The following is a 13,903-nucleotide window of genomic DNA, read 5'->3' on the forward strand; positions in this document are numbered from 1 at the left end:
GTTTTAGAAATTGGATTTCACTCAAAATTAACCAAATGACTCCTCGCACCATATTATGATGTTTCCTAAGTTTTGGACTCAATCCGATATCGATTGGTTCAAGAAATTTGACAATTTAGGTTCGTACGAAGTTCATTCTGAAATGGAGTGGTCGGTGTATTGCATAGTTCTAGAGATTGGATTTCACTCAAAACCAACCAAATGACTCCATGACTCCTCCCACTATATTATGATGTGCCCCAAGTTTTGGACTCAATCCTATATCGATTGGGCCATTAAATTGAAAAATTCAGGTCCGTACAAAGTTCGTTCTAAAATGGAGTGGTTGGTGTATTGCATAGTTCAGAGGTTGGATTTCACTCAAAATCGACCAAATCACTCCTCCCACCATATTATGATGTTCCAAAAATTTTGAACTCAATCTGATATCGATTGGCCCAAGAAATTTGACAATTCTGGTTCGTACGAAGTTTGTTCTGAAATGGAGTGGTCGGTGTATTGCAAAGTTCTAGTGATTGGATTTCACTCAAAACAAACCAAACGACTCTGATCCCGATATTTTGATGTGCCCCAAATTTTGAACGTAATCTGATATCGACTGGCCTAAGAAATTTGACAATTCTGGTTCGTACGAAGTTCGTTCTTCGATGGAGTGGTCGGTGTATTGCATAGTTCTAGAGACTGGATTTCACTCAAAACCAACCAAATGACCCCTACCCCCATATTATGATGTGCCCCATATTTTGAAATCGATTGGTCTAAGAAATTTGACAATTCAGGTTCGTACGAAGTCCGTTTTGAAATGGAATGGTCGGCGTATTACATAGTTCTAGAGATTCGATTTCTCTCAAAACCACACAAATGACTCCTCCCACCATATTATTATGTTCCCCATGTTTTCGATTCAATCCGATATCGATTGGTCCAAGAAATTTGACAATTCAGGTTCGTACGAAGTTTGTTCTGAAATGGAGTGATCAGTGTATTGCATAGTTCTAGAGATTGGATTTCACTCAAAACCAGCCAAATGACTCCTATCACCATATTATGGTGTGCCCCAAATTTTGAACTTAATCTGATATCGATTGGTCCAAGAAATTTCACAATTCTGGTTCGTACAAAGTTCGTTCTTAAACGGAGTGGTCGGTGTATTGCATAGTTCTAGAGATTGGATTTCATTCAAAGCGAACCAAATGACTCATATCCCTATATTATGATGTTCCCCAAGTTTTGGACTCAATCCGATATCTATTGGTCCAAGAAATTTTACAGTTCAGGTTCGTACGAAGTTCGTTCTGAAATGGAGTGGTCGGTGTGTTGCATAGTTCTAAAGATTGGATTTCACTCAAAACCACACAAATGACTCCTCCCACCATATTATTATGTTCCCTAAGTTTTGGACTCAACCAATATTGATTGGTCTAAGAAATTTGACAATTCAGGTTCGTACGAAGTTCGTTCTGAAATGGAGGGGTCAGTGTATTCCATAGTTCTAGAGATTGGATTTCACTCAAAACCAACCAAACGACACCTCCCACCCTATTATGCTGTTCTCCAAGTTTTGGACTCAATCCGATATCGATTGTTCCAAGAATTTGACAATTCAGGTTCGTACGAAGTTCGTTCTAAAATGGAGTGGTTGGTGTATGGCATAGTTGAGAGTTTGGATTTCACTCAAAACCAACCAAACGACTTCTCCCACCATATTATGATGTTCCCTAAGTTTTAGACTCAAACCGATATCAATTGGTCCAAGAAATTTCACAACTCAGGTTTGTACGAAGTTCGTTATGAAATGGAGTGGTCGGTGTATTGCATAGTTCTAGAGATTGGATTTCACTCAAGACCACACAAACGAGTCCAACCACCATATTATTATGTTCCTCACGTTTTGGACTCAATCCGATATCGATCGGTCCAAGAAATTTGACAATTCAGGTTCGTACGAAGTTTGTTTTGAAATGGAGTGCTTGGTGAATTATATAGTTCTAGAGATTTGATTCCACTCAAAACCAACCAAATGACTCCTCCCACCATATTATCATGTTCCCCAAATTTTGAACTCAATCTGATATCGATTGGTCCAACAAATTTGACAATTCAAGTTCGTACGAAGTTCATTCTAAAATGGAGTGGTCGGTGTATTATATAGTTTCAGAGATTGGGTTTCACTCAAAACCAACCAAATGACTCCTCCCACCATATTATGATGTTCCCCAAATTTTGAACTCAATCTGATATCGATTGTCCCAAGAAATTTGACAATTCAGGTTCATACGAAGTTTATTCTCAAATGGATTGGTCTGTGTATTGCATAGTTCTAGAGATTGGATTTCGCTCAAAACCACACAAATGACTCCTCCCAGCATATTATGATGTTCCCCAAGTTTTGGACTCGACCAGATATCGAAGGGTCCATGAAATTGGATAATTCAGCTTCGTACGAAGTTCGTTCTAAATGGAGTGGTTGATGTATTGCATAGTTTTAGGAATTGGATTTCACTCAAAATTAACCAAGTCACTCCTCCCACCATATTATGATGTTCCCTAAGTTTTGGACTCAATCCGATATCGATTGGTCCAAGAATTTTGACAATTCAGGTTCGTACGAAGTTCATTCCGAAATGGAGTGGTCGGTTATCGCATAGTTCTAGAGATTGGATTTCACTCAAAACCAACCAAATGACTCCATGACTCCTCACACCATATTATGATGTGCCCCAAGTTTTGGACTTAATCCTATATCGATTGGGCCACTAAATTGAACAATTCTGGTTCGTACGAAGTTCGTTCTAAAATGGAGTGGTTGGTGTATTGCAAAGTTCAGAGGTTGAATTTCACTCAAAACCAACCAAATGACTCCTCCCATTTATTATGGTGCTCCAAAAATTTGGAACTCAATCTGATATCGACTGTCCCAAGAAATTTGACAATTCTGGTTCGCACTAAGTTTGTTCGGAAATGGAGTGGTTGGTTTATTGCATAGTTCTAGAGATTGGATTTCACTCAAAACCAACCAAATGACTCATATCCCCATATTATGATGTGCCTCAAATTTTAAACTTAATCTGATATTGACTGGCCCAAGAAATTTGACAGTTCCGGTTCGTACGAAGTTCGTTCTTAAATGGAGTGGTCAGTGTTTTGCATAGTTCTAGAGATTGGATTTCACTCAAAACCAGCCAAATGACTCCTATCCCCATGTTATGATGTGCCCCAAATTTTGAACTTAATTTGATATCGATTGGTCCAAGAAATTTGACAATTCAGGTTCGTACGAAGTTCGTTCTGAAATGGAGTGGTCGGTGTATCGCATAGTTCTAGAGATTGGATTTCACTCAAAACCAAACAAATGACACCTCCCACCATATTATTATGTTCCCCATGTTTTGGATTCAATCCGACATCGATTGGTTTAAGAAATTTGACAATTCAGGTTCGTACGAAGTTTGTTTTGAAATGGAGTGGTCGGTGTATTGCGTAGTTCTATAGATTGGATTTCACTCAAAACCAACCAAATGACTCCTTTCACCATATTATGATGTGCCCCAAATTTTGAACTTAATCTGATATCGATTGGTCCAAGAAATTTGACAATTCCGGTTCGTACGAATTTCGTTCTTAAATGGAGTGGTCGGTGTATTGCATAGTTCTAGAGATTGGATTTCATTCAAAACCAACCAAATGACTCATATCCCCATATTATGATGTTCCCCAAGTTTTGGACTCAATCCGATATCGATTGGTCCAAGAAATTTTACAATTCCGGTTCGTATGAAGTTCGTTCTGAAATGGAGTGGTCGGTGTATTGCATAGTTCTAAAGATTGGATTTCATTCAAAACCACACAAATAACTCCTCCAACCATATTATTATGTGCCCCAAATTTTGAATTTAATTTGATATCGATTGGCCAAAGAAATTTAACAATTGAGGTTCGTACGAAATTCTTTTTGAGATGGAGGGGTCGGTGGATTCCACAGTTCTAGAGATTGGATTTCACTCAAAACCAACCAAATGACGCCTCCCACTCTATTATGATGTTCCCCAAGTTTTGCACTCAATTCGATATTGATTGGTCCAAGAATTTGACAATTCAGGTTCGTACGAAGTTCGTTCTAAAATGGAGTGGTTGGTGTATTGCATAGTTCAGAGGTTGGATTTCACTCAAAACCAACCAAACGACTTCTCCCACCAAATTATGATGTTCCCTAAGTTTTGGACTCAATCCGATATCGATTGGTCCAAGAAATTTGACAATTCAGGTTCGTACGAAGTTCGTTCTGAAATGGAGTGGTCGGTGTATTGTATAGTTCTAGAGATTGGATTTCACTCAAGACCACACAAATTACTACTCCCCACCATATTATTATGTTCCCCAAGTTTTGGACTCAATCCGGTAACGATTGGTCCAATAAATTAGACAATTCAAGTTCGTACGAAATTTGTTATAAAAGGAAGTGGAAGGTGTATTCCATAGTTCTAGAGATTGGATTTCACTCAAAACTAACCAAATGACTCCTTCCACCGTATCATGATATTCCCCAAGTTTTGGACTCGATCAGATATCGATGGGTCCATGATATTGGATAATTCAGGTTCGTACGAAGTTCTTTCTGAAATGGAGTGGTTGGTGTATTGCATAGTTCTAGAGATTGAATTTCAATCAAAACAAACAAAATGACTCCTCCCACCATATTATTATGTGCCCCAAGTTTTGGACTCAATCCGATATCGATTGGTCCAATAAATTTGACAATTCAGGTTCGTACGAAGTTTGTTCTGAAATGGAGTGGTCCGTGTATTACATAGTTCTAGAGATTGGATTTTACTCAAAACCAACCAAATGACTCCTATCACCATATTATGATGTGCCCCAAATTTTAAACTTGATCTGATATCGATTGGCTCAAGAAATTTGACAATTCAGGTTCGTACGAAGTTCGTTCTGAAATGGAATGGTCTGTGCAGTCCATAATTCTAGAGATTGGATTTGTCTCAAAACCAACCGAATGACGACTCCCACCCTATTATGATGTTCCCCAAGTTTTGGACTCAATCCGATATCGATTGGTCCAAGAAATTTGACAATTTAGGTTCGTACGATTTTTTTTCTAAATGTAGTGGTTGGTGCATTGCATAGTTTTAGTAATTGAATTTCACTCCAAACTCACCAAATGACTCCTCCCACCATATTATGATGTTCCCCAAGTTTTGGACTCGATCAGATATCTATGGGTCCATGAAATTGGATAATTCAGGTTCTTACGAAGTTCGTTCTGAAATGGAATGGTCGGTGCAGTCCATAATTCTAGAGATTGGATTTGTCTCAAAACCAACCAAATGATGCCTCCCACCCTATTATGATGTTCCCCAAGTTTTGGACTCAATCCGATATCGATTGGTCCAAGAAATTTGACAATTCACGTTCGTTTGATTTTTTTTCTAAATAAAGTGGTGGGTGTATTGCATAGTTCTAGAGATTAGATTTCACTCAAAACCAACGAAATGACTCCTACCACCATATTATGATGTGCCCCGAATTTTGAACTTGATCTGATATCGATTGGCCCAAGAAATTTGACAATCCAGGTTCGAACGAAGTTCGTTCTGAAATGGAGTGGTCGGCGTACTCCATAATTCTAGAGATTGGATTTCTCTCAAAACCAACCAAATGACGCCTCCCACCCTATTACGATGTTCTCCATGTTTAGGACTCAATCCGATATCGATTGGTCCAAGAAATTTGACAATTCAGGTTCATACGATTTTTTTTCTAATTGGAGTGGTTGGTGTATTGCATAGTTTTAGTAATTGAATTTCACTCAAAACTCACCAAATGACTCCTCCCACCATATTATGATGTTCCACAAGTTTTGGACTCGATCAAATATCCATGGGTCCAAGAAATTGGATACTTCAGGTTCGTACGAAGTTCGATCTGAAATGGAATGGTCGGTGCAGTCTATAATTCTAGAGATTGGATTTGTCTCAAAACCAACCAAATGATGCCTCCCACCCTATTATGATGTTCCCCAAGTTTTGGACTCAATCCGATATCGATTAGTCCAAGAAATTTGACAATTCACGTTCGTATGATTTTTTTTTTTCTAAATGAAGTGGTCGGTGTATTGCATAGTTCCAGAGATTGGATTTCACTCAAAACCAACCAAATGACTCCTTTCACCATATTATGATGTGCCCCAAATTTTGAACTTAATCTGATATCGAGTGGTCCAAGAAATTTGACAATTCCGGTTCGTACGAAGATCATTCCGAAATGGAGTGGTCGGTGTATTGCATAGTTCTAGAGATTGGATTTCATTCAAAACCAACCAAATAACTCCTATCCCCGTATTATGTTGTTCCCCAAGTTTTGGACTCAATCCGATATCGATTGGTCCAAGAAATTTGACAATTCAGGTTCGTACGAAGTTCGTTCTGAAATGGATTGGTTGATGTATTGCATAGTTCTAGACATTGAATTTCACGCAAAACCAACCAAATGACTCCTCCCAACATATTATGATGTTCCCCAAGTTTTGGACTCAATCCGATATCGATTGGTCCAAGAAATTTGACAATTCAGGTTCGTACGAAGTTCGTTCTGAAATGGAGTGCTCGGTGTATTGCATAGTTCTAGTGATTGGATTTCACTCAAAACCAACCAAATGACTTCTCCCACCATATTATGTTGTTCCCCATATTTTGAACTCAATCTGTTATCGATTGTCCCAAGAAATTTGACAATTCTAGTTCGTACGAAGTTCGTTCTTAAATGGATGGGTCGGTGTATTGCATAGTTCTAGAGATTGGATTTCACTGAAAAAAAACACAAATGACTCTTCCCACTGTATTATGATGTTTCCCAAGTTTTGGACTCGATCACATATCGATGGGTCCAAGAAATTTTACGATTCAAGTTCGTATGAAGTTCGTTCTGAAATGGTGTGGTCGGTGTATTGCATAGTTCTAATGATTCGATTTCACTCAAAACCACCCAAATGACTCCTCCCACCACATTATTATGTTCTCCAAGTTTTGGACTCAATCTGATATCGATTGGTACGAGAAATACCACAATTTAGGTTCGTACGAAATTTGTTCTTAAATGGAGGGGTCTGTGTATTGCATAGTTCTAGAGATTGGATTTTACTCAAAACCAACCAAATGACTCTTATCACCATATTATGATGTGCCCCAAGTTTTGAACTTAATTTGATATCGATTGGCCCAAGAAATTTAACAAGTCAGGTTCGTACAAAGTTCGTTCTAAAATAGAGTGGTCGGTGTATTGCATAGTTCTAAAGATTGGATTTCACTCAAAACCAACCAAATGACTCCTATCCCTATATTATGATGTCCCAAGAAATTTGACAATGCTGGTTCTTACGAAGTTCGTTCTTAAATGGATGGGTCGGTGTATTGCATAGTTCTAGAGATTGGATTTCGCTGAAAACCACACAAATGACTCTTCCCGCCGTATTATGATGTTTCCCAAGTTTCGGACTCAATCACATATCGATGGGTCCAAGAAATTTTACAATTCAGGTTCGTCCGAAGATCGTTCTGAAATAGAATGGTCGGTGTATTGCATAGTTCTAGTGATTGGATTTCACTCAAAACCACACAAATGACTCCTCCTACCATATTATTATGTTCCACAAGTTTTGGACTCAATCCGATATCGATTGGTCCGAGAAATACCACAATTTAGGTTCGTACGAAGTTTGTTCTTAAATGGAGAGGTCTGTGTATTGCATAGTTCTAGAGATTGGATTTTACTCAAAACCAAGCAAATGACTCCTATCACAATATTATGATGTGCCCCAAATTTTGAACTTGATCTGATATCGATTGGACCAAGAAATTTGACAATTCAGGTTCGTGCGAAGTTCGTTCTGAAATGGAGTGGTCGGTGTATTGCATAGTTCTAGAGATTGGATTTCACTCAAAACCACACAAATGACTCCTCCCACCGTATTATTATGTTCCCCAAGTTTTGGACTCAATCTGATATCGATTGATCCAAGAAATTTGACAATTCATGTTTGTAGGATTTTTGTTCTAAATGGAGTGGTTGATGTATTGCACAGTTTTAGAAATTGGATTTTAATCAAAACTCAACAAATGACTCCTCCCACCATATTATGATGTTCCCCGAGTCTTGGACTCGATCAGATATCAATGGAACTATGAAATTGGATAATTCAGGTTCGTACGACGTTCGTTCTAAAATGAAGTGGTTGGTGTATTGCATAGTTTTAAAGATGGAATTTCAATCAAAACAAACCAAATGACTCCTCCCACCGTATTATGATGTTCCCCAAGTTTTGGACTCAATCCGATATCGATTGGGCCATGAAATTGAATAATTCAGGTTCGTACGAAGTTCATTCTGAATTGGAGTGGTCGGTGTATTGGATAGTTCTAGAGATTGGATTTAACTCAAAATAAACCAAATGACTCCTCCCACGATATTATGATATTCCCCAAAACTCAATCTAATATCGATGGTCCCAAGAAATTTGACAATTCAGGTTCGTACGAAGTTCGTTCTTAAATAGATTGGTTAGTGTATTGCATAGTTCTAGATATTAGATTTCACTCAAAACCAACCAAATGATTCCTCCCACCATATTATGATGTTCCCCAAGTTTTGGACTCAAACAGATATTGATTGGTCCAAGAAATTTGACAATTCAGGTTCGCACGAAGTTCGTTTTGAAATGGAGTGATCAGTGTATTGAATAGTTCTGGAGATTGGATTTCACTCAAAACCACACAAATGACTACTCCCACCATATTATTGTGTTCCCCAAGTTTTGGACTCAATCCGATATCGATTGGTCCAAGAAATTTGATAATTCATGTTCGTACGAAGTTCGTTCTGAAATGGAGTGGTCGTTGTATTGCGTAGTTCTAGAGATTGGATTTCACTCAAAACCACACAAATGACTCCTCCCCCCATATTATTATGTTCCCCAAGTTTTGGACTCAATCCGATATCGATTGGTCCAAAAAATTTGACAATTCAAGTTCGTACAGAGTTCATTCAGAAATGGAGTGTTCAATGTATTGCACAGTTCTAGAGATTGGATTTCACTCAAAACCAACCAAATGACTCCTCCCACCATATTATCATGCTCCCCAAATTTTGAACTCAATCTGATATCGATTGTTCCAAGAAATTTGACAATTTAGGTTCGTACGAAGTTCATTCTTAAATGGAGTGGTCAGTGTATTGCATAGTTCTAGAGACTGAATTTCACTCAAAACCAACCAAATGACTCCTCCCACCATATTATGATGTTCCCCAAATTTTGAACTCAATCTGATATCGATTGTCCTAAGAAATTTGACAATTTAGGTTCGTACGAAGTTCGTTCTTAAGTGGATTGGTCGGTGTATTGCATAGTTCTGGATATTGAATTTCACTCAAAACCAACCAAATGACTCCTCCTACCATGTTATGATGTTCCCCAAATTCCGGACTCAATCCGATATCGATTGATCCAAGAAATTTGACAATTCAGGTTTGTATGAAGTTCGTTCTGAAATGGAGTGGTCGGTGTGGTGCATAGTTTTGAAGATTGGATTTCACTCAAAGCCACAGAAATGACTCCTCCCACCATATGATGATGTTCCCCTAGTTTTGGACTCAATCCGATATCTATTGGTCCAAGAAATTTGACAATTCAGGTTCGTACGAAGTTCGTTCTGAAATGGAGTGGTCGGTGTATTGCATAGTTCTAGAGATTGAATTTCACTCAAAACCAATGAAATGACTCCCATCACCATATTATGATGTGCCCCAAATTTTGAACTTAATCTGATATCGATTGGCCCAAGAAATTTGACAAGTCAGGTTCGTACGAAGTTCGTTCTGAAATGGAGTGGTCGGTGTATTGCATAGTTCTAGAGATCGGATTTCACTCAATACCAACCAAATGACTCCTATCCCCATATTATGATGTACCCCAAATTTTGAACTCAATCTGATATCAATTGGCCCCAAAAATTTGACAATTCAGGTTCGTACGAAGTTTGTTCTGAAATGGAGTGGTCGGTGTATTGCACAGTTCTAGATATTGGATTTCACTCAAAACCAACCAAATGACTCCTATCACCATATTATGATGTGCCCCAAATTTTTAACTAAATCTGATATCGATTGGTCCAAGAAATTGGACAATTCAGGTTTGTATGAAATGGAGTGGTCGGTGTATTCCATTGTTCTAGAGATTGGATTTCTCTCAAAACCAACCAAGTGGCGCCTCCCACCCTATTATGATGTTCTCCAAGTTTTGGACTCAATCCGATATCGATTGGTCCAAGAAATTGGATAATTCAGGTTCATACGAAGTTCGTTATGAAATGGAGTGGTCGGTGTATTCCATAGTTCTAGAGATTGGATTTCACTCAAAACCAACAAAACGACTCCTCCCACCATATTATGATGTTCCCCAAGTTTTGGACTCAATCCGATATCGATTGGTCCAAGAAATTGGACAATTCAGGTTCGTACGATTTTTGTTCTGAAATGGAGTGGTTGTTGTGTTGTATTGTATAGTTTTAGAAATTGGATTTCACTCAAAACTCACCAAATGACTCCTCCCACCATATTATGATGTCCCTAAGTTTTGGACTCAATCAGGTATCGATGGGTGCATGAAATTGAATAATTCAGGTTCATACGAAGTTCGTTCTGAAAGGAAGTAGTTGGGGTATTGCATAGTTCTAGAGACACTACAAGAAAAACACCCTTTACTGATGGCTAAAAAACGTCACTATAGCCATTAGATGATGGTTCCAAAAGTGTTAGCGACACCATTGTCAGGAAAGGGTACCACCATACTTGACACTTACTATCCGTGAAGAAATAGTGTTTTCTGACAGGTAAAAAGCGTTACGGATTAATAAAAACCGTCAACGAAGGCTTTTCTTGTCACTTAATAAGCATCAACAAATATATTTCCTGACATTTAATAAATCTTTCTTGACGGTTCTTAGCCGTCAAGAGTTGTACAACTGAAATAAAAGAAAAAAAGGAGAGCTTCCTGGACAACTAAAGTTTCCCAGAATTTAACAGCTAAATGAATATAATTAAAAAATATCAAGCTGAAATTTAATATCCATTAAAGTAGAATATTTTGATACAAACATTTAAAAAACTTCTAATACATGCTGAAATAAACCAAGCTATCTAGTACGATAAAACATAAAACTTCTAACTTAGGAGCTTGACTTTCCATAACACTTGTCTTTGTAGTTTAAGCTTCCATGAACGCATCAATCTGCCAATAGATAAGACATGAATTTTAAAGAGTTAAGAGATAAAATCAATGAAAACATCAAACTTGTCCAACACTAATGGAGTCTCATATCATGCATATATTCATTACCAGATACAAATGCCCACTTCCTTTGATTCAAATGCAGAGAAAGACTTGAAGCCAACTATGCACAAAGTATGAGCACACACAATCACATTTCCTTTTACTTTTTAATTTTTTAAAAAAATATCACATCTCCTCAATTTATCAAATCTCTCTTTTACAGACCCCACTGTATTCGTTAGAAGAGGAGATCAATCAAATCTTTGAAGCTGAAACTTGCCATATAAAATAACAGATTAACCAATTCCTACCCAATCTGTGTTGTTTAGAAAGTTATTTGGAATTCTTTAAATAGAGGAAACCAAAGTCTAATCAATGAGAAAAATTATTACCACAATTAACAAAAAACATAAAATCCAATTCCTTGACCTGTTTTCTTCAAGACTACCATCTGACCAGCTAATGTACTACTAGCACGTACCTGCAAAATTAAAAAGCAACTCAAAATATTGCCCAATTGAATATTATAACAATAACTGCTACATAAAACCAAATATATGTGTTGTTTATCATGCATGATTTCCAAAGAAAGCCTTTCATACAAAATCTTCATAAAAGCATCCATTAAACCTCCGTATCCAAATATATAAACTTTTCTTGGCCTCTTGAAGTACTTGACAGTAGCATTTGGGTCCAAATAATTGAACCTAATAATGATATCTATAGAAACAAAACTGTACATTTTGCATCTTAAAGTCAAAAGCTTTGGAATTAAATAACAACATCCCACTACAACAAGTGGCGAGACCAAAAAGAAAACAAAGAATTTTAATAATTTTAATTGTATATAGCAAACCAAAATCCAAACCACCTAAATAAGCTTCAAATAAATAAATAAAAAATGTACCAGTCTGCTGAAGGTTTGAGATTAGAATCGTGCTCTTGTTATTCTGATGACTCCACATCTATCTTCACCATTCTCGTCCTTTAAATCCATATACTCCTCATATCCCCCAATAGCCATATTAAGAGAAAATAAATTTCAATATCCCTTTCTTCTACCTACATGACCAGGTAGCCATGCCTTAAGTAAAATCCATGTGTATAAGAACAAGTTAAAAGGAAAAATGAAAATAAAATAAAATAAGGTTATGTGGCCAGCTTAAGACAAACCTGAACTAGTAACATTGGTGGCCCAATAATTCAAACTCATACTAGGGCACCACAATATGTATTTTGCAACAAAAGTCCATGTTTTTTTTTAAAAAAATTTAGTCTTTTCTTAGTCAACTTAGTGCTGAAATCTCCTATACCAGTACTTGAGCCAACAATTTGGTCTCTCCTTTGTTTAAAGAATCCATTATTGTTCTAACTCCCGAGCCACTTGTTTTCCACAAATGACAGTATTTATTGTAAGAAAAAAAAAACAAAAACTCTGGTCAGCCTTTACTGAAATATATAAAACGGATCCAACTCTAAGAACATATATATACCAATCTGGCAACAACAAAAAAAAAAGAAAAAAAAAAAGAAGAAAATAAATTCATTTTGTACCTGTATGTCATTGTGAAATTGTGAATCCGATTTTCAGCTACATAAAGAAAACTACATCAGCAAAAGCTACTAGTGTCATCTAATATATCAGCACAATAACCAATTTTCTCCTTCTCTGGACTGCCCTAACTCAAAGCAACAATGCATTACTGATATGACATTATCATACCCACACAGGGTGTTTGGCCCGAAACACATACAAACACAGAAAAAAAAGAGAAGAAAAAAGGAATGTTACTGGAACTTACAGCAGTGCAATTTTTCTCACAAGCCACTTTGTACCAAGGCTAAATTTGAAGAGGTTTCCCCTGATTTCCACTAACGCATGCCTGATTTTCGCAAACCTAGAAAAATATTGCAGATTTGACTCTATGGGCAACAATCGAGACCTAATTGGAAGTTTTTTGACCTAGAAATACTGAGAGATAGGAGCAAAGAACTTCTCGCTCTCGTTCGGCGTCAAGATTTGAGAACCATGTATAAGGAAGAGAAAGACAGAGGTGAAGAGAAGAAGGGGAAAATAAGAAAATAAGGAAGAGAAATAGGGTAGCACCAGATCTGAAAATGGAGAAGTCTAGTTGTGCAGAAAAGACGAGGAGGCAATGGAAAGAGAGAGAGAGGAGAAAAGCTCAGATCTATGAACTTAGGAGAGAACACCCTACAGTTCGTGAATTTAGGAATGAATTTTTTTATTTTTTATTTTGTTGGAAGGAAAGATATTTAAGATACCAACTCAGCCACTAAGTCCGTCCAAAAAAAAAAATAATTAAAACATTATGCCGCTTAGTCAGAATGGTTTTGTAGAAAACGTTAGGTTTTGTAGGAAACGTCAGGTTTTGTACAAAACGTCAAGTTTTATAAAGGTCTAACTTGATGGTTTTCTAAAAGCGTCATGTACATCTGGTCTTACTTGATGGTGTTCAATAAGCGTCATGATTATGCCACATATAGTTGACGCAATTTAAAAAGCGTCAAAACCAAGCATTATAGTTGATGGTTTTTGCTAAAACG

The 13,903-nt window shown here is 37.2% G+C and overlaps 1 long non-coding RNA gene across 4 annotated transcripts; it reads right to left on the reverse strand.

Moving 5' to 3' along the window:
* LOC109947651 lies at positions 11,074–13,645 on the reverse strand. 4 transcript variants are annotated; one of them, XR_002270431.1, is made up of 5 exons: positions 13,141–13,645; positions 12,893–12,929; positions 12,246–12,400; positions 11,405–11,819; positions 11,074–11,296 (listed from the first exon to the last, which is right to left on the reverse strand). It is a non-coding gene; the product is annotated as an uncharacterized LOC109947651 (long non-coding RNA). The 4 variants fall into 4 exon arrangements; XR_002270432.1 differs by having other exon boundaries at positions 11,768–11,819; positions 13,141–13,640; XR_002270433.1 differs by having other exon boundaries at positions 11,074–11,819; positions 12,893–13,012.

This window comes from Prunus persica, chromosome G2 (genome assembly GCF_000346465.2).
Source record: "Prunus persica cultivar Lovell chromosome G2, Prunus_persica_NCBIv2, whole genome shotgun sequence".
Lineage (NCBI taxonomy): Eukaryota > Viridiplantae > Streptophyta > Magnoliopsida > Rosales > Rosaceae > Prunus > Prunus persica.